At 35.0% G+C, this 25,650-nt stretch overlaps 1 long non-coding RNA gene across 1 annotated transcript; it reads right to left on the bottom strand.

Moving 5' to 3' along the window:
- Positions 1–2,465: 2,465 nt before the first annotated feature.
- LOC133200272 (uncharacterized) lies at positions 2,466–25,070 on the bottom strand. The gene is made up of 3 exons (XR_009722910.1): positions 24,987–25,070; positions 24,643–24,875; positions 2,466–2,566 (listed from the first exon to the last, which is right to left on the bottom strand). It is a non-coding gene; the product is annotated as an uncharacterized LOC133200272 (long non-coding RNA).
- Between the last annotated feature and the right edge of the window lie 580 nt (positions 25,071–25,650).

Raw genomic sequence — 25,650 nt, 5'->3', positions numbered from 1 at the left:
TCATAAATTTACGGTCATCCCACTTCACTGAATAAACTTCAATTACGGTCATCTTAATATTTTGTTACGGTCATCATTCTAAAAACAACTTTGAGGTCGTACTACAGCTTTATTTTCTTAAGTTCGAGTAAGCTACAATAACCAATAGCAAATTTTCATTAGCGTACATTCAATTTTCAGCGAAATTTACACAGATATGCTAACAAATGTTTGATATCTTGATAGAAAAATTCTTACCGATCAGCTCGGCCGACATGTTTTGATGACCGTAAACTATATTATGGTCATCAGCTTTCCTACAGTGCAGTCGGTAGAGCGCTCGCTCTGTGATCGGGAGGTCGTGAGTTCGAATCTTGGCCGCGACTGACCTAAGTCGATAAAAAATGGGTAGCAACTGTTCCTTCGCCATGCGTTCGGCACTTTGAAGAGAAAGTTGCGGGTCCTTCGGATGAGACCTTAAAAACTGAGGAGCTGTGTCACGGCAGGCGTTGGCACGATAAAGATCCCTCACTGCTCAATGGCCCTGAGTGCCGAGTAAAGGTCAGAAATTGAAGCCCTTCACTGGTATCTGGTGACTCTCTATATGCGTGAAAAATTCTCGAATGGGACGTTAAACAACATACAATCAATCTTACAAGAATGGGACAAGAAATATAAATTTAGAGAGAAAAAATACAGTTCCATATTTATCTGAATAATACGATAAAACAATACGTGAAAGAAATGGTTAGGGGTTAGATATTAAGTATAACTACAAATGGGGAGGGAGAATAGGTGGTAAATTATCTTTTTCAAAAAATATTTTACGTCTTATTAAGATTATATATGTCCCCTTTACTCCTAAAGCAAAGAAAACTTTCGTTTAATTCTGTTGATATATCTTCAAAACGTTAATACGAGCTTAAGCTGAAGTATTAATAGACAGAACTCTCTGAATTGAATACTGATCAAAGAGGTTACAACCTTCTTATACGAAATTTCAAATTTATACGAATGCACACGATGCATACAACTGCTGCGGTTCCCAAGACTTTAGGCAGTGTCTGTGAGTTAACACCACACGACGTCGGCGTTTTTAGTCCCCTAAAACCGAAGGGGACTATAGGTTTCCTCTGAGTTTGTCTGTCTGTCCTCTGTCCGCCTATCTCTCCGTCACATCCGTCATTGAGAATTTTACAATGCTTAAATAACAAAAAATGCCATACTTAAAAATGACAACTGGAACAATAGGAGCTTTTTAATTACAGAATAAATTTGGGATCACAACTCTCTCTCTCTCTCTCTCTCTCTCTCTCTCTCTCTCTCTCTCTCTCTCGAAAACAGCCGAAATTTCAACTCTGAGAATTACAAACAATACCTCTAGCATTTGAACCCATAGTATTCAGTAACATATTTTTTAAAGCAAAAGCGATTGAGTATATAACTTTGTATCAAATTAAATTTGATGAAATGGTTTGTACACGTTTATAAAAAGGTTAGATATAAGGAGAAAAAAATATATTTGAAATTTGCCAGAGAATCTTTAAAGATATTGATTATATCATTTAAAATTCCCGTCTGTCTAGCTGTCCCTCTGTCTGTCTGTCAGTCTGCCCCACTTGGTTTCCGCACATTTTTCTAAACGCTTGCAGATACTGAGCTGATTTTTGGTACATGTGTATATTGATGAATTACAGATCAAGTTTGAATTTCGCTCCGCTTCATTGATTTTTGAGGGAATTTCGCCTTTTTATTTTTTAAGGGTTTCCTTTTTTTCTAAACGTTTGAAGATAATGAGCTGACTTTTGGTATATAAGTGTATCTTGATGAGTTAAGGATAAAGTTTTGATTTCGTCCCGCTTTACTGATTAAATGGGAATTATAACCTTAAGTTTTTAATTTTTAATGGGAACCAGATTTACCTTGGCGGTTGTGGACTAGTATTTCTTATGCAATACTCTCAGAATGCTTGTTCTAAATAAAAACCATTCTCTTTGTAAATCAAAATCAAAACTTCAGGTGGACATACATAACTGTCCTGCATGTTAACACTGATATGTTCTTTGTTGCGTGAAGTTTTTGACCCACCTTGAAATTCCTTATTCCTTCTTCGTCTGTGTTTTCGTCTTTTAATCATTAAAAAGAGCAATACAATACAAAGAAGAATCACCACTGTCATTGCAAGTAATCTAAAAAAAAAAAAAACAATTTATATAATATATATATGTACACTAGGAACTAAATACTGAAAAAAAAAATGTCTTCTTTTAAGCTGAACTTACATATACACAATGGTGTATTTGGAGTCCTCTTCGGGTACAAAGGTCACATTTTTATTAGTTGGTGAAAATGTTGATGTCGAATTTAGTAATTTACAAGTTTCATCTACAATGAAATACGTATAGATATTATTTCCAAGAAATGCTCATGTTTTAAAAATGATAACAATACATTGAAATCATTTACTTTATGTACTCACACAGGTGTGCTTCTGAGGACAAAAATCTGTCGGGACACGTAGAAGCCTGACTACAATTAATGTTATCATATGTTTGAAGTTCTGTGTCGTTATACAGCACACATACACCTATAAAAAAATAAAACATTTATTAAGCCATAAAAAGTGTTGAAAACTGTTTAATGAAATTTCAACCGTTTGGGATTAGATTTTTAATGTTTTGTTATCATTAAAAATGATAAAGATATACTACACAAACAAATAAGTTGATGCATTTATTGATGTATAAACATTGTCTGGTTTTGAATAGAAATGACATACATGATATATTTTGTAATAAAGAAAAATAAATATTAGAACTTCTAAGTCTCTCTATGAGTGGAATATTCTTGAATGGGACTTTAAAGAACATACAACCAATCTATAGTGTTCCAACGTGCAATTTTATGAATCTATACAACTTTTTAGACACACATTGGATAATCTTATTAAAATATTTAACAAATTTTCTATATTCAATATAACAAATATTATGAATTAAACGATTTTATTAAAAAATATATATTAAAAATAAATAAATAAAACAAGAAAATAAATGACAAGTTTGGCCTTCCAGAAAGCCTGAAATGTTATGTCTTTGGCTTCAAAAATGTCACAGAAAATCTGTGAAATGTAACTGTTACATTTTTTATCGGCTATTGCATTCCATTTACACAACAGGCAGAAGAATCGTTTTTAAAGAGGGGGGAGGTGTTAGGGAAAAAATTACCTAAACAATCTTTGACTATAAAAAAGGGAGAGTGTCCAAACTCGTTCATCCTATTTTGTGGGTAATGGGGAAGATTTTTCTTTTTTTCTTTTTTTTTTTTTTTTTTTTTTTTTTTTGTCTTTTCGAAAAACACTTTTATTTGAGGAAGATATTATATATTATAACAAGAAGGGGAAGCTGCCTTTCAGTGAATATTTGCAACAGTACAATATTATGAAGGGGTAGCCCTCCTGATGACACGTGCCTGTTATATTAAATCTATGTGAAATATCTTTTATTTATTTCATTTTTTGTACAGTGTTAAAAATAAAAGAAAAACTAAACATTATTCGCAAAAATTTGTAAACAATAGAACTACAAGAAGATGGGCTAAACCAAAGCGTCCGTTTTGCTTTTATTTTACAGTCGCTTTCTCTGATAGCTTTTAAAACTCTAACTGAAATTAGTTCAGCCCTCAATTCCGAATTCTTGATTTCCAAGATTATCCTTAGTCTTATTAACTAAGTGACCTGGTTATCAAGCCACTGGGGATAAGAGAAGATAAATAACTCTTACATCAAAACTTTCCACTGTCCAGATTCAAATTTTGTACGCTTTATATAAGTAAATGCACATTCTACTGACAAGAGCGAAAAAATGCCATCAACGTAATTGCAATACAAATAGTCGACTGTTTCACATATAGCTTATAGAAAATAATAAAGCTCACATGAATAGAGGTAAGTAATAAAATTCAAACGTTTTAAATCAACTCAAATTTAAGATTTTACAAATAAAATGAAATATAGTCCCGATTTATCAACCTTGATTTTTATGATGATCTTGGAAATAGTAATGATGTTGACTTTATTTCAAGAATTTGACATTTTTGGCCATTAACAAACAATACAATTTAAAATGATTTCAAGTGCTTTAAATATTAAATCTTAAAATGTGAGTCGTGTAACGAAAATTGTCCTTTATGCAGGTGTAACAATATTGTATTTCTTACAATTATTATTTAAAGAAAAATAGTATAGTGCAGCCATCATGCGTTAAAATACTCAATATAACTCTTTAAGATCATTCTTCCATTGCCTGTTGTTTCTTAAGTAAGAGATATTTTTGTCTCCGCTTAAAATATGTTTTACTTTTGAAATTTTCTTTGCTCAAAATACAATCACTGAATAAGATTTGTTTTATTTTAAGATCACTGTTATCGAATGACTAAAGTACACATAAAGTAAAATTTTCGCATTAATTCACATCAGTTGTGTTTGCCTGACGTCAAGCAGTATAAGGATAATTTTTTCCATGGTCCGAAACTACATGTAAGAGATCATACTTAGTGAGCTAGATTTGAACTAGAAATCTGATTTACACCGGAATTTGTTATCTGCATTTTAACAAAAACAGTTCGCATAAAACAGAATCATATAACTGAAGTAAATCAGTGACTTTTTTTTTTGCTTGCACCTGTTTATTCTTTGCGATTCTGTATGCAGACATTCCGTGTTACAGTGTTTTTTTTCTGCTTTTTTAAACTATTGCAATAGTCTATTTGTCTTCACTAAAGAGGTGACACAATCATTTCGCGCTAAATGTCAAATCGTCACTTTTTTTTCTAGGAATGTTTTATTGAAAGGGTGTGATAACTTCCATGGAAATTATTAAGTATATTCTTTTCACGTCATTCTTAAGGTTCAGATATCTATAAATTTATTTTCTTTTTCAATAAATAAAATACAACATAAAATACGACGTCTCTGTATGAGTGAAAAATTCATGATCATACAATTTTTTTTTTCAAATTTTATTTATATGTATGTATAACTCACTTTTATTCCTCTTATTTGAGATACAGTAAGTACCCTTAGCTAAATTTTCACTCATTCCAATAAGTTTCTATTCTTCTGATGGATCGCAAAGAAGCTACAGTTTTTTTTTAAATCATGATGTTTTGCACATGTATAAAGTCTCTGGTTAGTTAAGCAGTTTTGCTTAATTCTCTATATTTAGAAATTCGATTCAACCCACTGGTTCAATGATCATTCGGAGTTCCTTGGTCGGCTCGTGCCTCGCACTTTGTATGGAGCGTAACTGAGTCAGCTGAGGATTACCGATTGATCAATGGCAGCTTACACTGGGACTTCACATCCGGGTTTTAAACTTACAAGATGTCAAATACTTTCAAAAGGCACAGACAAAATTGTTTCTCCTTGATAATTTAGCTCATTGATGATTTTAAATAAAATCCATATTCAAAACAAATTATTCTTTGGGCTATTTTTTTTTTCGAAATTATATTCAAATGATTCATTCAGAATGATGCTATAAACACTTACGACGTAATGAGACCTTACGATGTTGTTTTGGCCTTATTTGCAGTGCAGCAAAGCAAAACAAGAAATAAAATCGATAAAAAAAGAGAAAATAATACCCACAGTAGGGTGGTTGCTTCTAAATGTACTTTCGCGCCGTGATTCGAAGCTTGTGGGTTCAAACCCCCGACTGCGACTGACGTTAAGTGGACTAAAAATAGGAAGCAGTTGTTTGCCAAGCGCTCTGCGATTTGAAGTGAAATTTGTGGGTCTTTCTGGTTTTAAAAGGTGTCACGACAGAAGTTGGTACAAGAAAGATACCTAAAAAAATACTATAGTAAATAGTTAATTATAGTTTACTATTGTTTACTATAGTAACGAATTAAATACTTTGGAACTTTTATTTACTACAGGAAAAAAAATGGAACTTTAATTTACTATAATAAACTTTACAGCTTTGATTTACTATGGGAAAAAGTCTAGAACTTCAGCTATAGTAAAAACTTCAGAAATGCTGGAGAGACAAATGTATTCATATTGACTGCACACCACATGGATCGTTAGAGACTAATACAGCAGTAAAACGTGATTGATGTTTAATAAAAAATAATACAGTGTGTGATATTTTGGATTATGAGAACAGATCTAGAATTGAAAATAAATATATAAATTAGGGTTGAATTTTTTTTTTTCGGAGAAAAAAATAATTTGATGAAGAATTATTTGGTCAAGATAAATAATGACGTGAACAAAAGAATTCGTTTTTTTTGTTATGAAAATTTAGAAATCTAAAAAGAAAATAAATTTGTACATCGTCAAAGAAGAGATCATCTATGCTTAAGGACATCATGAATGATTGATTATACGTTGCTTAACGTCCCATTCGAGAATTTTTTACTCATATAGAGACGGCACCATATACCGATGAAGGGCTTTAAATTTTGACCTTTACTAGGCACTCAGGGCTATTGAGCAGTGAGGGATCTTCATCCTGCCAACGCTTGCAGTGACACGGGGCCTCGGTTTTTAAGATCTCATCCGAAGGACCCGCAACTTTCACTTTAAAGTGCCGAGCGCATGGCGAAGGAACAGTTGCTACCCCTTTTTATCGACTTAGGTCAGTCGCGGCCGAGATTCGAACTCACGACCTCCCGATCACAGAGCGAGCGCTCTACAGACTGAGCTACCGTGGACGGTAGGACATCCTGATGATGAGTGTCGCAGGCAGGCCGAATGGTCGCATCATAAAAGGAATACAAGGACTGTTCTTTGACTATATTACATTTATTAGCTTTGTACAAAATCTAAAATTTCAAGATGGTTCGCTGTTTGGGCTGAATGGCTTCCTGGACCATATGTGATATACAAAATTATTGTAAATCATATATATTATAACATCTGTATCTAAAATATACTAACAGGATTTGTGCTCGTGCATATCATAACATTTACTGCAAATACTATAGCATTTTACTGCATACTGCATTTTACTGCAAATACTCTAGCATTTTACTGCATACTGCATTTTACTGCAAAAACTATAGCATTTTACTGTATACTGCATTGTACTGCAAATACTCAAGCATTTTACTGCATACTCCACAAAATATACGAAATATTTGAGTACTTTACACACGTACTTTACACCATACATTGTAGCTACTACATACTTTAATGTACTTGTATACTATTAGAATAATACTTGAAATGATATCAATGCACAAATTACTCAATCACATAATTTACATCAAAATGAAGAACTAAGGTCCTTGGCCATTTCAGGAAACTCTATAAAATAAAAACCTTTAAATTAATAAAAGAAACTTACCTCAGAAGAGATGTGAAAGTCTGGTCAATACTTTATAAAGAATACTATTGTCAATATTCGAGCAAGTCAAGTGCGTCTGCTCTACTCAATTGCTACACCCAAACTGACTAAAAAACGGCACGGGATTTAAACCCCCCAAGTAAATTCTACTGAACGAATAAAATGTTACGGAACACAGTTATGACATTTAAGTTAGTTATTTACATAGCGAAAAATTGTATCGTAAAATATATGGAACCATGTTTGGACTTTAATTGTGACAATGAGTCATTAAGATATAAAAAAAAAAAAAAACGAAGGAAAAAAAAATCTTTTTTTCTTGTCGCTGGAGTCAGAAATAGCGCTGTTAAAGATTAAAGGCACTGGAAAGCATATTTTTTTTTCCTATAAAAAAAGAAAGATGTGCGCCAACAGAAAGTGAGAAGTGAGCAAAACCATTTAATGTGAGAAAGAAGAAAGAAAGACGATTTTACCAGGAACGCAATAAGAAGACAAATGAAACACATGATGACCCCGAGTGTATATTTCCTTTGGAATACCCATGGTATACTTTTCAGTATTTACTGAAACAATTGCCAGCCTTGTTTTTGTTTTGTGTCTAGGAATTTATAGAAAGGGAAGAAAACCTGAATGCACTAACGATGTGCATTTGAAAAGTTCTACAAATAGTTATTCCCTCTATTACAGTGGCGCCGCGGTAATCCGGACGCCAATAATCCGGACGCTTCACCTTCCGGACGATATTTATTGGGAACGGATTTTTTTACACGTTATTCTGTCTCATTAATCCGGAAATTCGCGTTCCGTATCCGGACGATCGATTTCTACTACAAACCTTAATATTTCATTGTAAAATGACTCATTAACCCGGACGGTATTTTTCGATGAGAGACAATTTCACACCTTTTTTTTCCATGGTGTAAATTGTTGTAAAAACATTAGCCATGCAGACCGTATGAAGGCGGTTACCTGTGACCTCCAAACAATGGTATCTATAATTAGCGCGTGTTTACCTTGTGATGATTTTCCTTTAACTGACACGCGTATTAGGAATGTTGGAGAAATTTAGCTTATACACTTTGTAAAATGTTTAATTTGAATTCGTTCAGAAACATTTCTGATAGTAATAAATTATGGTGATCTGGAAATTAAATGAACAATTTAACATGCTTGTTGACTTGCGATCGGTTTCGTAGTGTTGCATTTTTAACAAGATTCTGTTTAACATGGTATAATTTCCAGTAATTTAACTTAAATATTTACAAAAAAGGTTTCATATCTGAGTGCCGTTTAAATAATATGAAATTGAAGAAAATATTTCATATCAAGTGTGTTAAGAACTTTGAACGTTCTTTGCTTTTTTTTTTTTTAAATTTACATTACTGGAAATGGATATCAAGGCACATTACGTTTTATTTTGTAGCAAATAATAAATAATGAATAAATAATGAAATAAAAAAATCCAGCTTTAATTAGTTAAACGTTTTATCGATCATTCTGGAGATCTAGATGGCTTGTGTTTGTGCTGATTATGGACGACTTTTGCACTGATTTCGCGTGTCTGAGTTCGCTTGGATTAGTGTTCAGCTATTAGCGCATCTTTACAGTGTAGTAATGAAAACACAAGGACAGATAATAACCTGAAAATATTTTATGACGAGACTGAATGTATTGTCAATAAAGCTTGGATAATTAAAAATATGGCATAAAAAGAGTGACAGAATGATCTTTGGTCAATGCATTCTGTCATCTACCAAGATGTCTACACCTCAAGCAAAGAGGAGGAGAGTCGAGGTTCCTGTCAGTGTAAAGAAAAAAATATGTCAGCGTAAGATTGATCATCCAAATGCATCTCTCCAAGACATACGACAGTTCATCATAGATGAAACATCACTTGCAATAGGTAAGACCACAGAAGTATTATGTTGTGTGCCCCCCCCCCCCCCCCCCCCCTGACAAACCTTTTTACTTTAGTGGGTTCTTTAAATTTATGATTAAATGAATTAAGGTTAAATTTAATATCTTGCTTTTAATATATGAAAAAAATAAATAATTCAGAATAGTTAATTTATAAGAAATCATAATTTCACCAACTGATAAATATACATTTGTATTCATTTATTTCTTTCATATTTTAGGTAAATCAACGATCGGCGACATCTTGAAAAACAAAGACAAGTGACTCAAGAGGGTATCTTCATCGCTTCAAGACTCGACGTGGCATCAAAAGAAAATTATACGAGGGAGAAGCGGACAGCGCTGACATGAATGCAGTTCAGACGGGGCGAGGAGATCTACAACGTGTGCTCAAGGACTACGAACCAGATGACATCTTCAACTTAGACGAGACGGGATTGTTTAACAGACTGGGACCAAATTACACACTGGCAACGCAAAAAGTGAGCGGAACCAAGAAGTCCAAAGACAGGATAACAGTCGCCTTAGCAGCCAATGCCACTGGAACAACAAAGCTGAAACCATTTGTGATTATCAAAGTGAATCGCCCCAGATGTTTCGGCAAGACCTACAACCCAGAGACCTACGTGCGATATCGACACAACGCCAAAGCCTGGATGACATCGGAGCTGTTCCAAGACTGGATTAAAGACTTCGACAGACAAATGAGACTCAGCAACAGGAAGGTGATTCTTTTAGTGGACAACGCCGCCAGCCATAATCAGGGTGACCTCCTATTGAGGAATGTGAAGCTGCACTTCCTTCCCCCGAATACGACAGCACACATACAACCCATGGATGCAGGAATCATCAAAGCGTTCAAAGCCCACTACAGACGACAGCTTGTGGCCCATTACATCGACTGTGCTGAGAAAAGCAAGGAACAAACTGTGGACCTACGACAAGCCCTACATATGGTGAAGACGGCCTGGGATTGTGTTTCGACAAAAACCATCACCAACTGTTACAGACATGTGTAAAATTCTACCAGAAGCAGACGATGCTCAATTCGAGGAAGACGATGACCTGCCACTTTCCCACCTACGCCGCCAGAATGAAGATGAAGATGATGACGATGATGTTCCTCTACTTCAGCTTATGCAACAGATGCGCCAACTTCCATCGGCCACAGATATGACAGCTGAGGACTATGTGAACATTGACACTGAAGAAGAAACAGGGCATCACCTAACAGATGACGACATCCTAATGTTAGTGTCCAGGGGAGAGGAAGTTCCGGACTGCAACAGTGAGGAAGATAAAGAGGAAGAAGAGGCCAGGGACATCACCATTGCTGAAGCCAAGGAGTGCATCCAGAAACTGATCAGCTACTTTGAGCAGAAAACAACGACAACAGAGGATGCAGAACTCAACACTAGATCCCTTGAGCAACTCTGGATAATGAAGAAAATAATCTGTGAAAGACTCGACCGGGACTCACGTCAGAAGAAGATAACAGATTTCTTGAAAGTACTCTGTGATTTGTGATAAGTATGTGATAAATGTGGATTTCTAACTGTGCTTAGTGAAGTGTGCTAGTGAAAATTTAGTGCTTTCTCACTGTGAATATGTATACCTGTATTCATAAAATATTTAGTGCAGTTGATAAGTACATAATTGTGTAGTGTGCTACATTGTATTTGTTTTATCATGTAAACTTCATATGTACATCTTTTTTGTCCATCTCTTTATGCATGCATACTGATTTCTGTTTTAGAACATTAAAGTAGAGGCATAAAAGGTATCACAGCTATTTGTTATTCTATTTGATAACTTAATGTGTACATTTTAGAAGGTATTTTTAAAGTCGAATCACTTATCCGGACGCTTCATTTATCCGGACAATTTTGCTGGGAACAAAGGTGTCCGGATTAACAAGGCGCCACTGTACTTTTTTCGAATGCAATTCTTTTTTATGAAAACTAATAATAAAACTATATTATAAGGTATTTCTCCAACATAGAAAATATCTTTTCTTGCAAATTTGCTTAAATATAGAAACTGAATGTCATTTTGTGTTTTCTTGAATACCAAAACATGCTCTACGTGTGTATGTCTTTTTATCATAAAACGTATTTTCTGAAAACGAGACTGGTTTTGTGACGCACATGAAGATAATGCAATTTACTATGAAGGGTTAAAATTATTCCAAATATCAAATTCATAATTGAAACAAAAATCTAATTTCATGTAGATTGTTTTGATATAAATTTTTGTACACACATCTTGCAAGTTTGGATTTCAGAACTTTATCAGATTAAGGATTATATATCAATTTAACATTTCGCAAGAACAAAAATAGGGAAAAACAGAAATTATCATTTCAAGGGATGACAAACACACGGTAACGCGACTGAATTGGTCATACATGTATTTCTATGAAAGCATCTTTAGGCAGTGTAGTGTTTGTTCAAACCATGGCCCTCTGGGATAGGATGGGGCCACGATGAGGACGGTAAAAGTTTTAAATAGGAAAACATAGAAAAAAATCTCTAGAATTCTTCTCAAGAACAGCAAATTCTTGAATTGTCATAATAATATAAATGCATCCTCAGGCATTGCAAATTCAAATTTAGTTTAAAATCATTACCCCCAGGTCCATAGAGGGGCCATAACAGGGTATCATAGCAGGGTTGCATGTGGTTAATTACTTTCAAAAGTACTCGATTAAATTACAATTATTTTACATTTTAAAAGTAATCGATTGCAAGCTGATTACTTCCATTTTTCAAAGTTATTGATTACATAAAATTACTTTTCTTTTAAGTAATCAGGATTACATCTGATTACTCTAGATTACAGAAATTAAAAAAAAAATATTTTATGCTCATACGTTTAGTAAGAATAAGATGTTCAAGATATAAATGGTGAGCTTTATTCAATCATTATCTACATGTATCCACTCTTCTGATTGACTTGATCACTTCAATTATGATGCTTAATAATAATAAAAAAAAAAACTGTTTGTTTACGGTTGACCGACCGACCCTATTTTTAATCGCCGACCCAAATTTTTGTTCGTCGTAAAAATCCGGAAGTCACTGGCCGGTCAGTTTAACTTTTACATTTATCTTAACCGGTCAAGCGTTTGAAATTGAAATTGAAATTGAAAGTACAAAAACAAAATGACGAGTTCAATCCAAGAACGTGTTCGTTGCAATTTGATTATCGTTGTGTGATACATTTTTGTAGTTGCAGGGGTGTGCAATTAGCATCGCTCGGCGCCCGGTGCTACCATTTTTTTTGGATAGTAAAAAAAACTATGCATGTAATACATGAAAAACACAAACGGTATTTTCACTCATTGTTTTGCTATTTAATTTCAAACCAATGAAAATTTTCCAGACAGCATGCTCCTGCTGTTCATAAATCTCCATAATTTTATCCAGTTTCCAGTACTACCTGACTTATTTACTTCTAAAAACGATCTTTTTTTTCTAATCCGAATTTCCTTAATCCCTCTGTTTATGGTAAATGCATGCAGATATCTCATTAAATTATTTATGACCACTCAATCAACTGATAGATAAGTGTTATGTGATTAACCAATAATATATTTCCAGTGTATTTAATGATTTGAAATGAAAACAATATGATGTTCGCTTCATTTTAGATTAGCCAATGCATTATATTCAGAAAATGAAAGATAATTTCTTTAAATTAATTTTTATTTTCTATCATAATATTATGATAATATTTGATTCAATATCACTTGTAAGAATTAAACTTTAGTTTTAAAAGGAATGACCTTAGGACCCTGACTTTTTTCAACAATGAGCTTTTTTTTTTCAATATTAGTTTTCACATTTTGCCCCTATATTTAGGCTAGTAATGTTTTACTTGGGGTTAGTAACTTTATTGCTGTTACTGGTCCGTGGGCTAGTACTTGATTTTTTTAATTGCATACCCCTAGGTTGTAAAGCAGTTGGCAAGAAAGATCTTGTCTATCGCCCATATAAAAGTAAAGCACCACAGAATGGTAAAGCCGTTTTGTAATTCAACAAATTCATGTAAATTTGTGTATATTAAAAAAAAACAATAAATAAAAAAAAATCCTACCTATCGACCATATTTTATTTCAGCATGTAACAGTAAACAAACATATTTTTTTTTTGTTTGGCCTTATTAAAAAACGAATTCTGATATAAATGTCATCATTTGAGTTCTGTTTCATATTAATATCTTAGTCTTACCATTATAAAGAAGAAGCCTGATTTATTAATCAAGATACATATAATTATAGTTGAAATTTAAAGAATTCAATCTGGAAGTGACTGTTGGCAGGTGAACTTCTAATTACTATATATTTTTACACGAATTAGCAATTTGAAAGCTTGGGTACTTCACCAAAATAAGCTCACTCGGTGCATACCTGTATAATTCTTACTGCTAATTCATTATGATATAGTTACACTTGTCTTCATAAAAAAATAGTTGTATAAAGATTCATAGCAATATACATTTTATACGAACTCAGATCAACAAAATGCATACAATAGTTAAATTAGATATTCTTCTTTAAGACGATTAAATTAAAAAATTGAGTTGATAAATACACACATCTCTGGCATAAAGTAAATTACAAATATTTTGAAAATGCTCTCTGCATGGTAAATGTACATAGTCTTAATTATATCTGAAGATAATAAATGTACATTTACCTATATATTGACACATTTCTAGACTAAAAATTAGTTAATGAATCTCAAGAATGAATACCATTGTAATCATAAGCGTATTGAAAAGTAACAATGATTACAGACCTTTTTTTCAGAGAAATTGATTAACTTACGATTACTTGTAATCATAAAAATGAATGATTACTGATTAATCATGATTATACAGCAAACACGAATCAAAAATACAGCTGCCTGCAATTACTGATAAAGATTGTCCTATCCCTGGATGATAGCTATACAAAGGAATATACACAGGACGAAAGACGATCTTTAAGCAATCGCTTAATGGTGGCTTAATGGTGATTAAATGGTGGCTTATAGAAGTTAATTCTTCTAAGCCACCATTAAGCTACCTTAAAGCTGCAGCTTCTAGGTGTTTAATGTCCAAACGTCTTTAAGCGACCATTAATCAACCTTTAATCTGCAGTTTAATGGTGGATTAATGTCAATAGAGAGAGAGAGAGATGTATATATAGTATAGATTATATTTTCAATCATTGAATATTCCATCATGAATAATTTGAATTAATTTATGGATAAGTGCCATTAACTTTTTTTCTTTTAACTTAAAGCAGAATCAAGTATTCATCAAAATATAGTCGGTCTTCAATGATTGTTCTTTTTAAATCTATTTTCAGAAAAACAGCCGATCAGATTAAACATGACGTCCGACAAGATTTATACACATTGGGAAGCGGGGTAAAATTATCAATGAACAATATATCGACCTTAATTAGGTGCCCCTCCCCCCACCCCCCCCCCCGCCAGTCCTTGGTCAGCTAACAGGGAATTATACGCAACTTACAGTGACAGAATTTGATGATCAATCATTTTTACACAACTTGAAATTTATCCCAAGCATATAACAAATTATTTTTAAAAACAAGAGACCCAAGGGCCTAATAGGTCACCTGATATTGACGCAACAACTTTCCAATAATTGAATTCGGTTTGTGTTTTAAACCAGAGGCGATGAAATCTACAATTGTGAAAGAGGCACCATTGCCCATCATAACTATACTCTTAACATGCTTTGATTAATGAATTCCCAGAGGCAGAGCTGAGGAACAAAGAAAAAAAATGCATTTCCACTATAAAATCAGTAGTGCCCCACGCAACAGGAATCCTTGACCCGTGGATCACATTTAACAATTTTGCAAAAGGCATTTTTCCTCATCATAAATCTTTGATTAGTCCCAAAGACAGATTTCAAAGCATTAATTCAATTTCAGTATATAATCATTAGCCCCCCCCCCCCCCCCCACACACACACACAACACACAGAGTACCCCTGATCCAGGGACCATGAATTAATTCCGCAATTTTCGAAGAGGCACCCTTCTTCGGCATAACTATATACTTAGATCATCAAAATAATACCCAGGAGCAGAGGGGAGGATTTTCAAATAATAAATGCATTTTTACTATAATCATTAGAGTCCTGCCCTAACGCCAGAACCCCTGAGTCAGGTGCCTTGAAATTCACAACTATTGAGGAAGCACTCTTTCTCATCATAACTATATAATTAGATCATCGGCATAATACCCAGGGTCAGAGCAGTAGATTTTCAAAGCATTAATGCATTTCCACTATAAAATCATTAGAGCCCCACCTTAACACCTGAACCCCTGATCCAGGGGCCTTTAAATTAGCAATTCTTGAAAAAGCACCCTTTATCATCATAGCTACACTGCATGTACATAGTAAAATGATTTAATACCCAGGAGCAGAGGAGAAGTTTTAATTAATTAATTAATGCACTTTCACTATATATTCAATAGAGCCCCGCCCTTACACTAGAACCACTGAGCAAGAGGCCATGGAATTTAGAAATCTGGAATAGGCACTCTTCCTCATAATAATTATGTTCTTAGTTTATCTGCTAAATACCTAGGAGCAGAGGAGAAGATTTTCACTGAATTAATGCATTTTCACTATTTAATCATTAGAGCCCAACCCTAACATCGGCAACCCTGACCCAGGGGCCATGAAATTCACAATTCTGGAAGTGACACTCTTCCTCATTAAAACTATGTTCTTAGTTCATCGGCTAAAAACCCAGCAGCAGAGGAGGAGATTTTTAAAGAATCAATGCATTTTCACTATATAATCATTAGAGCTACGCAAACGCAAGAACCATCCCTAACTTAGGGGCCATGAATTTCAAAATTTTGGTAGAGAGGGCAATGCTTCTCACAATCATGCCAACAATTTGACTGCTTGATGTCTAGGCGTAGAGAAGGAGATTTTTAGAGAGAGAGCACTAACTTTGATGGTTTAAGCCCCATCCTTCAGGCTCCAGGGGGACAGGGACCATAAAATTCATAATTCTTTTTCCCCTTCACCCATACATGCCATATGCAAAAATTAACTTAAATTGGTTCAGCAGCTTCGGAGAAGAAGCCGAAAATATTCAAATGTTAACACACGACGTAAGACGCACGACTGACGATGGACGACATGACGAAGACGAAAACGGATAACAATAGGTGACTACAGTGACTCAATTGCCCGTATTATGATTGTAAGCCAAAAAAAAAAGAATAATAATAATAATAATAATAAAAAAATAAATAAATAAATAAATAAATAAATAAAAAAATATTTTGATACCCATAATGATATAAAGGAGTTAAAATTGAAGATGAAACATACATTTCTCTTTTATCTTATCTAAAGTCAAATATCGTAAGTTCTATGGTCGATTATATGACCTTGTAAATTAAAGGTTTTATACCCCCCTCCCACCCCACCCCCCACAACCCCCCCCCCCCCCAAAAAAAAAAAATAACAGCTCCGATAGCCTAGTGGTGAAAGCGTTTGCCCAAATAATGCATTGTTAAAAAGAAAAAGGAAATGTTTGCATAAAAATCCCCTAGTAAAACTGACTGAAGATGTTTTATTATTTATTGTTTGATTATGCTTATTAAGTTTTTATTTGATTTATAGACTTTAAAGAGATGTTTATAAATCTATCTATATTTTATGTTCACCAATAAAAGATTTAAGGAAAAAAGCGTTCGCCCTCTAATCCAAAAGACGTTGGTTCCAGTCCTGTCGGGGACGGTTTCTTTTTTCTGTTTAATTTTTTATTATTTTTTCAATACATTTTCTTTCTTTTAGATTAATTTTTGCCAAACTAATAAATGTGTAAAGTCGACAGTGATAATTTGTGAGAATAAATTATTATTATGGTTCCTTTTGGTTCCTGGTGGTACATAGGGCCTCGGCAACAGTCCTCCATCGCACTCTGTTTTGAGCAGCCTTTTTCAATTGTTCCCAGCTATGTCCACACTGTCTGATTTCCTCTTCACATGACCTTCGCCAAGTTGTCATGGGACGCCTAACTCGCCGTTTGCCTTGGGGGTTCCACTCGAGTGCTTGGCGTGTAATGTCTCCCGATGGTTTTCGGAAGGTATGTCCAATCCACCGCCACTTTCTATTTGTTTAGTGATTGGGTCTTGGTTTGTTGTTTCCCACAGGTTCTTGTTGTTTATATTTTCTGGCCATCTGATGTTTAGTAAGTGGCGCAGACATCTGTTTGCGAAGGTTTGTAGTTTGTTGGAGGTGGTGTTGGTGACTCTCCATGTTTCAGATCCGTAGAGGAGCACAGACTTGACATTGGTGTTATAGATGCGGAGTTTTATGGGTGTGGACAGTGCTGTTGATTTCCACACAGGCTCTTGAGGGTGATGAAGACGTGTCTCGCTTTATTAATTCTTGCTTTTATGTCTTCGTCTGTTCCACCAGTGATTGTGACGATGCTGCCTAAGTATGTAAAGGAGTCTACATCTTTCAGTTTGTGCTCTCCAAGCGTAATTGGTGTTTGCTGTTTGTTTTGGAGCCGCATTACCTCTGTCTTGTCAATGTTCACCTGTAGACCTGTCTTTGCTGCTTTCTTTGCAAGCCTATTTGTCTTGAGCTGCATATGCTCATACTTCTGGGACATAAGGCATAGATCGTCTGCAAAGTCGAGGTCTTCCAAACACTGAGTGAAAGTCCACTGGACTCCTGTCTTGCTATATCTAGTTGTTTCCCGCATGATCCAGTCTACTACCACTAGAAAAATCATTGGTGACAGTAGACAGCCTTGTCTAACCCCTGTCTGCACCTCAAACGCTTCTGTAAGCTTTCCATTGTGGATGACTTGGCATGTTGCCTCGTCATACAATTGTTGTATGAGGTTGATAAAGGTAGGAGGCGTTCCATAATGCTGTAGTAGTTTCCAGATGACTTTTCTATCAACACTATCAAAGGCCTTTTCAAAGTCGATGAAGTTCAGATACAGTGTTGACTGCCACTCCAGTGACTGTTCGATTATTATATGTAGAGTGGCGATCTGGTCTGTACAGGACTTGTCCTTTCTAAAGCCTGCCTCTTCTGGACGAAGTCGTTCTTCTATAGCATCTTTGAGTCTTTCCAGTATTATTCTTGTCAGGATCTTGCTTGGGACAGAGAGGAGTATGATGTCGCGCCAGTTCTTGCATTGTCCCAGGTCTCCTTTCTTGGGTAGCTTCACTAAACGTCCTTTTTTCCAATCAGCTGGTACCTTCCCCTCTGTCCAGATCTTCTGCAGGAGAGGTAGTAACATATCTGCTGAAGTCTTTATGTCTGCCTTAAGGGCTTCTGGAGGAATTCCATCAGGCCCAGCTGCTTTCCCACTCTTTAGTTTCTTCAGAGCCTTGATGGTCTCAGCCCTTGTGGGAGGGGCGGTGATCACTGCTAGTTCAGAGTCTGCTGGTGGTATGTTTGGTGTTGTTTCTGGTGTTGGGCGATTTAGGAGTTCTCTGAAGTGTTCTGCCCAGCGCTTTCTCTGGTCTTCTTCCTTTGTTATAGCGTTGCCTTGCTTGTCTTTTACTGGCATGGTCTGTGGTGGTCTCTTCCCAGCCAGGGTTTTTGTGATTTTGTACATGGAACTGAAGTCTCTTTTCTCTGCTGCTTCCTCAGCTTCTGTAGCTAGCTTATTATAGAAGTGTCTTTTATCTTTCCTTGCACTTTTCTTTACTTCATTGTTTAGGATAGTGTGTCTGTCTTTTAATTCTTGTTTCTTTTGTTCCTCCTTACAGCTCATAATCTGCTGTTTGAGAAGTTTTCTTAACTCAACCAGTTTCGATGTGTCTCCTGAAAGCCATTCCTTGTCTTGCTTTTCTCTTTTCCCTAGGATCTCTTCGCATGTGTCTTTCCAGTTGTCTTTGATGGAGTTCCAATGTTCTTCTAGTGGTGTTACTTGACAGACGTTGTTAAGGACCTCAAATCTGTTTTTCAGTGTGATGCTAAAGGTGTCTCTTGTGCCTTTTTCCTGAAGTCTCTGGGTGTTAAACTTGATGTGTGGTCTGTCACAGTTGTCCTTGAAGGCTTTCAACTTGACTTTAATAGTGCCTTGTACTAGGTGGTGGTCTGAAGCTACATCAGCCCCTCTTCTTGATCTTGTATCAAGGAGGCTGCGTCTCCACTTCCTTGAGATAGTAATAAAGTCTATCTGGTTCTTGGTTTTTCCATCAGGGGAGATCCAAGTCTCTTTGTGGATGTTTTTGTGCTGGTATACACTTCCTCCTATCACAAGGTCATTGAATGCACAGAAATCTGTGAACAGCTCTCCATTCTCATTTATGTTTCCAAGTGCCTGGGTACCCATGATGAGTTCTTTCCCATAATTGTCTGAACCTATCTTGGCATTCATGTCACCCATCAAGATTTTCATGTCTCGCCTTGGTGCCTTGTCCACTGCTGCCTGCAGTTTTGTGTAAAAATCTTCTTTTGTTTCTTCATCTGCAGTGTTTGTTGGTGAGTAACATTGGATTACAGTTACTTCTCTTCCTTTGGAGTGGAATCTTGCTGTCATAATCCTTGCTGAGATTGGTTCCCATTCAATCAGTGCCTTGGCAGTAGCTGGTGACATCATGATGGCAACTCCTTCAGTGTGTTCATGGTTTTCATCTGCATGTCCAGAGTATATGATCTTTTCTCCGCTAGTCAATGAAGACATGCCAGTTCCATTCCATCTGCTCTCTTATATTCCAAGTAGTTGGATGTTGTATCTCCTCATCTCTCTGGCTACCTGGGCTGCCTTCCCTGTTTCAAACATGGTTCGCACATTCCAGGTTCCTATTCTTGTTGCTGCTTTCATCGTAAGGAGAACTTTCGGCTGACTGGTTTCCATACGGCTTTCACCAGTCTGCGTCTTACGACCTCTAGGTGAGGCTTCTCCCTGAGTCAAGCGTTGGATTTCTTCTTCTGTTGCTCTGGTTTCTGTAGCGTTGAGAGTTTTTACATGATAGGACTGCTAACCCTATGCAAAACACCCTGGACCCGGAGGACTGGTGGTTTTCTGTTGGGGTTTTGCTTCCCCTAGTCACGGGTTCCAGTTATTTAAAGGCGCTGGAGACTCGCCTTTTGCCACTGTCACTCAGCTACTGAAGGCATTTCCAGGGTCACCACGAGGAGGTGTGACATGTGACTAGCTGGCAGAACCTATTTGAGACGGTAGGCATTAACTCGAGGTTTTGGTAGTGTAACTTAGTGACATCAGTTGCATCCCTCGAGACCTTTACCAGCCTTTGACCCCATAAATTATTATAAAGATAATATTTTACCCATTCAAGCAGTTTTATCGACTGAGTAATGATGATGTAATAGTGGTTTAATGGTAGCTTAGTGTTTGAACATTAAGCACCTATTAGTCTGGATTAATTATGGCTTAATGAAGATTTAATGATTGTCTAGAACCTACCATTAAGCAGCTATAAACTAAAATTAAGCTACTTTAAAGAACCCTTTAAGGACTTTAAGATGCCATGATGGTAACTTAATTGTGGTGTATTTATTACTTAAACATAGCTTAAAGGTGCTTAATGGTGACTTAAAGATAACCATTAAGTCGTCATTAAGGACCTCTAAGCCACCATTAAACAAAGCTTAGAGGAAGTGTTTAATCTTGTGATAAAGGATATAACAAAAAAAGGTGCTTCCTTCGAACAGCAAGGCCAAGCTTATAGGAAGTGTTTCATCTTGTGATAAGTAAAATAACAATAAAAATTTGCTACCTATGAACAGCAAACCATTAAGTGTCGTTATAATTCAAATGATACTTAGGTATTGTAGATTCCAGTTTGTTAAAATCACATCTCCCTCCCCATTCCCAAGGAACCACATTTATATTAAAACTTTGAATTCTGAACTGATTTCTGCTTTGTCCTAGCCGAAGTGCTTAGTTGAGCAATGTAGCCCATGGACCTTTTGGTAGTTTTAAACCATATTCTGTCCCTGTTTTGAAAGATACATGTCCACTTACAGATGTTTTATCTATGCTTAAAAATTTTCATTATGGACGGAATAATGGGTCTGTAAGCATAAAGAATCAAAACTACACATCAACTCTGTAGGGCATGTTATTTGTCAATCAATATCTCTAAAGAAGATATGATAGCTAATGATATAACTGCTTTATAATATGTGGGACGTATTAAATAAGTAATATACAAAATATGAATACAAATGAATAAGAAAATGTTTTCAGGTCTATGTCCTTCTTCCCCCTAACTTCTCTGTTTTCTTTTGTAAAATAGATTAAAATAAAAAGATTATTTTGAAAATTAAACAGGAAAAGTATTTTGTAATTTACATATATTCAAATCCAAAATAATTTTACGAGTTTCCTAAGATTTGCAAATCCTTAGTTAATAAGTTTAACAGATATGTAAATAAATTCATTTAGTTCTAAAAAATGTGAGGTTTTTAAAGTCAAAATTCCAAATGATCGTCCAGTGAAAATTTGATAGCCATTAAATAATTCATTTTTTTGATATCTATTTTTTTCTATGCAAAGGTATTTTAATACTTCAGTTATGAAAGCGATAAGTATATCTCGTTTTTTTGGCTTGGATTCATTGAAAATTCAAATCAATGATTTTTTTTTCTGATAATTTACTTTTCAGATCTTTGTTATAGTCTTTAAAAGAAGACAAAAACGTGTAAAAATTGAGAATATCAATGCTCAGGAATTTTTTTCCAATTATTTTGTTCTCTGGATGAGTTTGATGTCCTATATTATGACACTTTGTGTTAATCTCTACATGACTTGTCAATCCTAAGTGTAATATCTAGAACATACTGACACAAGTTAGATAAATCATCTCAAAATGTGGCAATTTAAATTTTTGTTATTTTCTACATTTTAACAATCCTTAGTGTAATACATAGATCTTACATGTAATAATAAAAGTTAGGTAAACCATTTCATAATAAACAAGAGCCCAAGGGCATTAACGGTCACCTGAGTATAATACAACAATTTAGAGGATCCATAGAGTATAAAATGAACTGAAAGGTGAACCTTTGTTGCCTAAAAGCAAGAAAAATAGGGAGATCGGGATCAACAAAATAATCAGTCTAGTATCCATTAACAGTTCATGAATTAGGTTCTAATCTATTCCCCATTTATCACTATCACCATACAGTATATTAACAATTTATCAGTTTTTCTGTTCTATTTTAATTCCTTCTTCAAAACTCTTACATTGGCCTCTCTTGGCCTTTAATGAACATTTAATAAGACAAGTTATTTTTATCTAATTTTTCTTTATCTATTACTTACAAGTCTACCTAATCCTCAATAATATGAAAGTACTTTTTGTATTATACAATAGAAATTCTTGCATAATTCTCCTATTAGTCCCCTACCGGTGAAACCGGAGGGGACTATAGGTTTCCTCTGAGTCTGTCCGTCCGTCTGTCTGTCCGTCTGTCTGTCTGTCTGTCTGTCTGTCCCACTTGGTTTTCCGCACTTTTTTCTTAAACGCTTGCAGATATTGAGCTGATTTTTGGTATGTGAGTGTATCTTGATGAGTTACAGATCATTCTTTCCGCTTCATTGATTTTTGACGGAATTACGGCCTTTTCAATTTTTAAGGGTTTTCCGCAATTTTCTTCTAAACGCTTGTAGATATTGAGCTGATTTTTGGTATGTGGCTTTACCTTGATTAGTTATAGATCAAGTTTGCATTTCGTCCCGGTTCATTAATTTCTGACAGAGTTATGGCATTTTTAATTCTTAACGGGAACCAGATTACACTTGCCGGTAGGGGACTAGTATTGCTAATGCAATATTCTCAGAATGCTTGTTCTATTAACCTTTCAAATACATTATTTACAGTGATCAATTATCAAAACTAAATGGCAAAGGGGAGTAACTCTAATAATACAAAGTAACAGAGCCCTGGCCAGGACCAGAACACTTGACCAAATGGTCCAGATGTTCAAAAATCTGGTAAAAATGCCCTTCCTTATGAAAACTTTTTCTCTTTTTGTCTCTGACAGCAGACAGGATTATTTAATAGAATTAATGCATTTTCACTATATTATCAAGTTGCCCACCGTTACACCAGCATATCTGCCCCAAGGGTCATGCAATTCAATACTATGGAAGAAAGACTCTTGCTCATCATAACCATACACTTAACTTCTTTGCTTTTTTAACCAGAAGCAGAAAAGGATATTTTGAAAGAAATCTTGCATCTTCACTATATAATCAATAGAGTAACCCCATTCCCTTTTCATCAGAGCATAATAATGTACTTAGTTTGTTTAAATAATACCCAGGGGCAGAGAAGAACCTTGTCAAATAAATAATTCACCTTCACTATAGGATCTATATAGCCCCCCACCCCCCACCCCCTCAGCAACAGAGCCACTGTCCCTGGGGTCATGAATTTCACAATTTTGGAAAAGACATCCTTGCGTATCATAACAATGTACTTAGTTTGTTTAAATAATACCCAGAAGCAGAGAAGAAAAGAGAAGAGAAGAAGATTTTTAAAGAATTAATGCATTTTCACTATTTAATAAGTAGAGCCCGTCCTAAAACCAGAACCCCTGATCCAGGGGCCATTGAATTCACAACTTTGGAAGAGGCATCCTTTCTTATCATAACTATGTATTTAAATTGTTTAAATAATACCCAGGAATAGAGAAGAAGATTTTCAAAGAAATAATGCACTTTTACTGTATTATCTACTAATATAGCCCCACCCCAGCAGCAAAACCATGGGGCTATGAATTTCACAATTTTGATAGAGTCGCTCTTGCTAATGACAACTATGTATTTCAATTGTTTCAATAATACCTAAGAGTAGAGAAGAAAATTTTTCAAAGAAATAATGCACTTTCACTATATGAACTATATAGCCCCGCCCTAGCACCAAAACCCCTTACCCTGGGGCCATGAATTTCACAAGTTTGGTAGAGGGCTCATTGCTTATTACAATCATGCCAACAGTGCGACTGTTTGATGTCCAGGAGTAAAGATGAAAATTTTAAAGATGGCATTAATTTTGGTGGTTTCAGCCCCACCCCTCAGCCCCCAAACTTTGTTTCCCTTCACAAATAGATGCCATATGCTAAAATTGCCTGAAATTGGTTCATCCTATGGCGTATGGGAGCCTATGGCGAAGGATAAGGTTTCAGAACCTGAAAATGTTCAAATGTTAACACACGAAGAACGACGGACGACGACGGACAAAAACAGATAGCAATAGGTCACCTAAGTGACTAGGTGACCAAAAAACTAGCATATATATTTTTTCACGTAGCATTCATGTATAAACTGGTTACAAATGAAATCACTAAATCATGTTTTTTGTATCTTTTTCTATCTAGTATTCATAATTTTACTCACCATGGATGTATATTTCAACGGCACATACTTCAACTAGTGTTCCTGACAGATCAGTAGGAAGGCAATGATACTTGAACTTTGATGGACTTGTACAAGTCTGCTGTTCTGCAAGCCTTTCACATTTTTTTTATCTCTGCACTAGTATTTGTAGCTTCTTCATTTTCTGGACATTTCTTTACAATTTGTTCTGTTCTGGCGGACAAAGGACAGCGCTGAGCAGCCAAGAAAGTGAGCTACAAGATTTTAACAATATGCTTTGAAGTTAAGTCATGAGTTAAAAAAAAAGTTTTCCATTACATTTTACAATCTAATAATTTTAACAAAGCTAAGTAAATAAAACTTACGAAAGTTATAAGCAGGCATAGAAAAAGAATTTGGGAATGCTTCAGATACCCCATGCTTGGGTTTGAATATCACAGCATCTGGAAATGTTCTGAAAAAAGTGACAATTTTCCTGTTCTTAGTAGTTCTTTACTACATTATCACCTCTTGTTAAATAATAAGATTCAATTTCTACATTAAAAAAATATGATTTAAATCATTTTCCCACAGTTGTTATAAATAGAATATAATAATCAGAATCTGTTGAACGTAAGTCATTAGATACATTTTTCGCCACAAAAAAAAATTGCAAACCGTATACAGGGTGTTTCAGAAAACATGCAACCATTTACTTTTCTCACTTTATTCATATGCAAACAGAAACTTGTGAAAGTTCCATATAAAATTATGCTAAAAGGCTTAAAGTTTTTACTAATAACAAAAAATTAAGAAATAATTATCATTTGAATTAATGATGATGTCATATTTAACATCACTGATAAAAAAAAAGATAATTTCATTCTTAATGTGGGGTTTAATAAGAAGCAATCATCAGAAGTTCCGAAACTACTTTATCAAAGCATGCCACCAGTCTCTGTGATTAGGACAATGAAAATAATGTTTACAGCATGCAAAAAACTTACTTAGTAATACAAAGTGGAAGTTGTATAAATCTGTATAATTTCT

Source organism: Saccostrea echinata, unplaced genomic scaffold, assembly GCF_033153115.1.
Source record: "Saccostrea echinata isolate AGI-Se365-2 ecotype Australia unplaced genomic scaffold, CSIRO_AGI_Sech_v1 ptg000038l, whole genome shotgun sequence".
Classification (NCBI taxonomy): Eukaryota; Metazoa; Mollusca; class Bivalvia; order Ostreida; family Ostreidae; genus Saccostrea; species Saccostrea echinata.
Note: the sequence above shows the minus strand (reverse complement) of the source record. Positions and strands in the feature narration are given on the sequence as shown.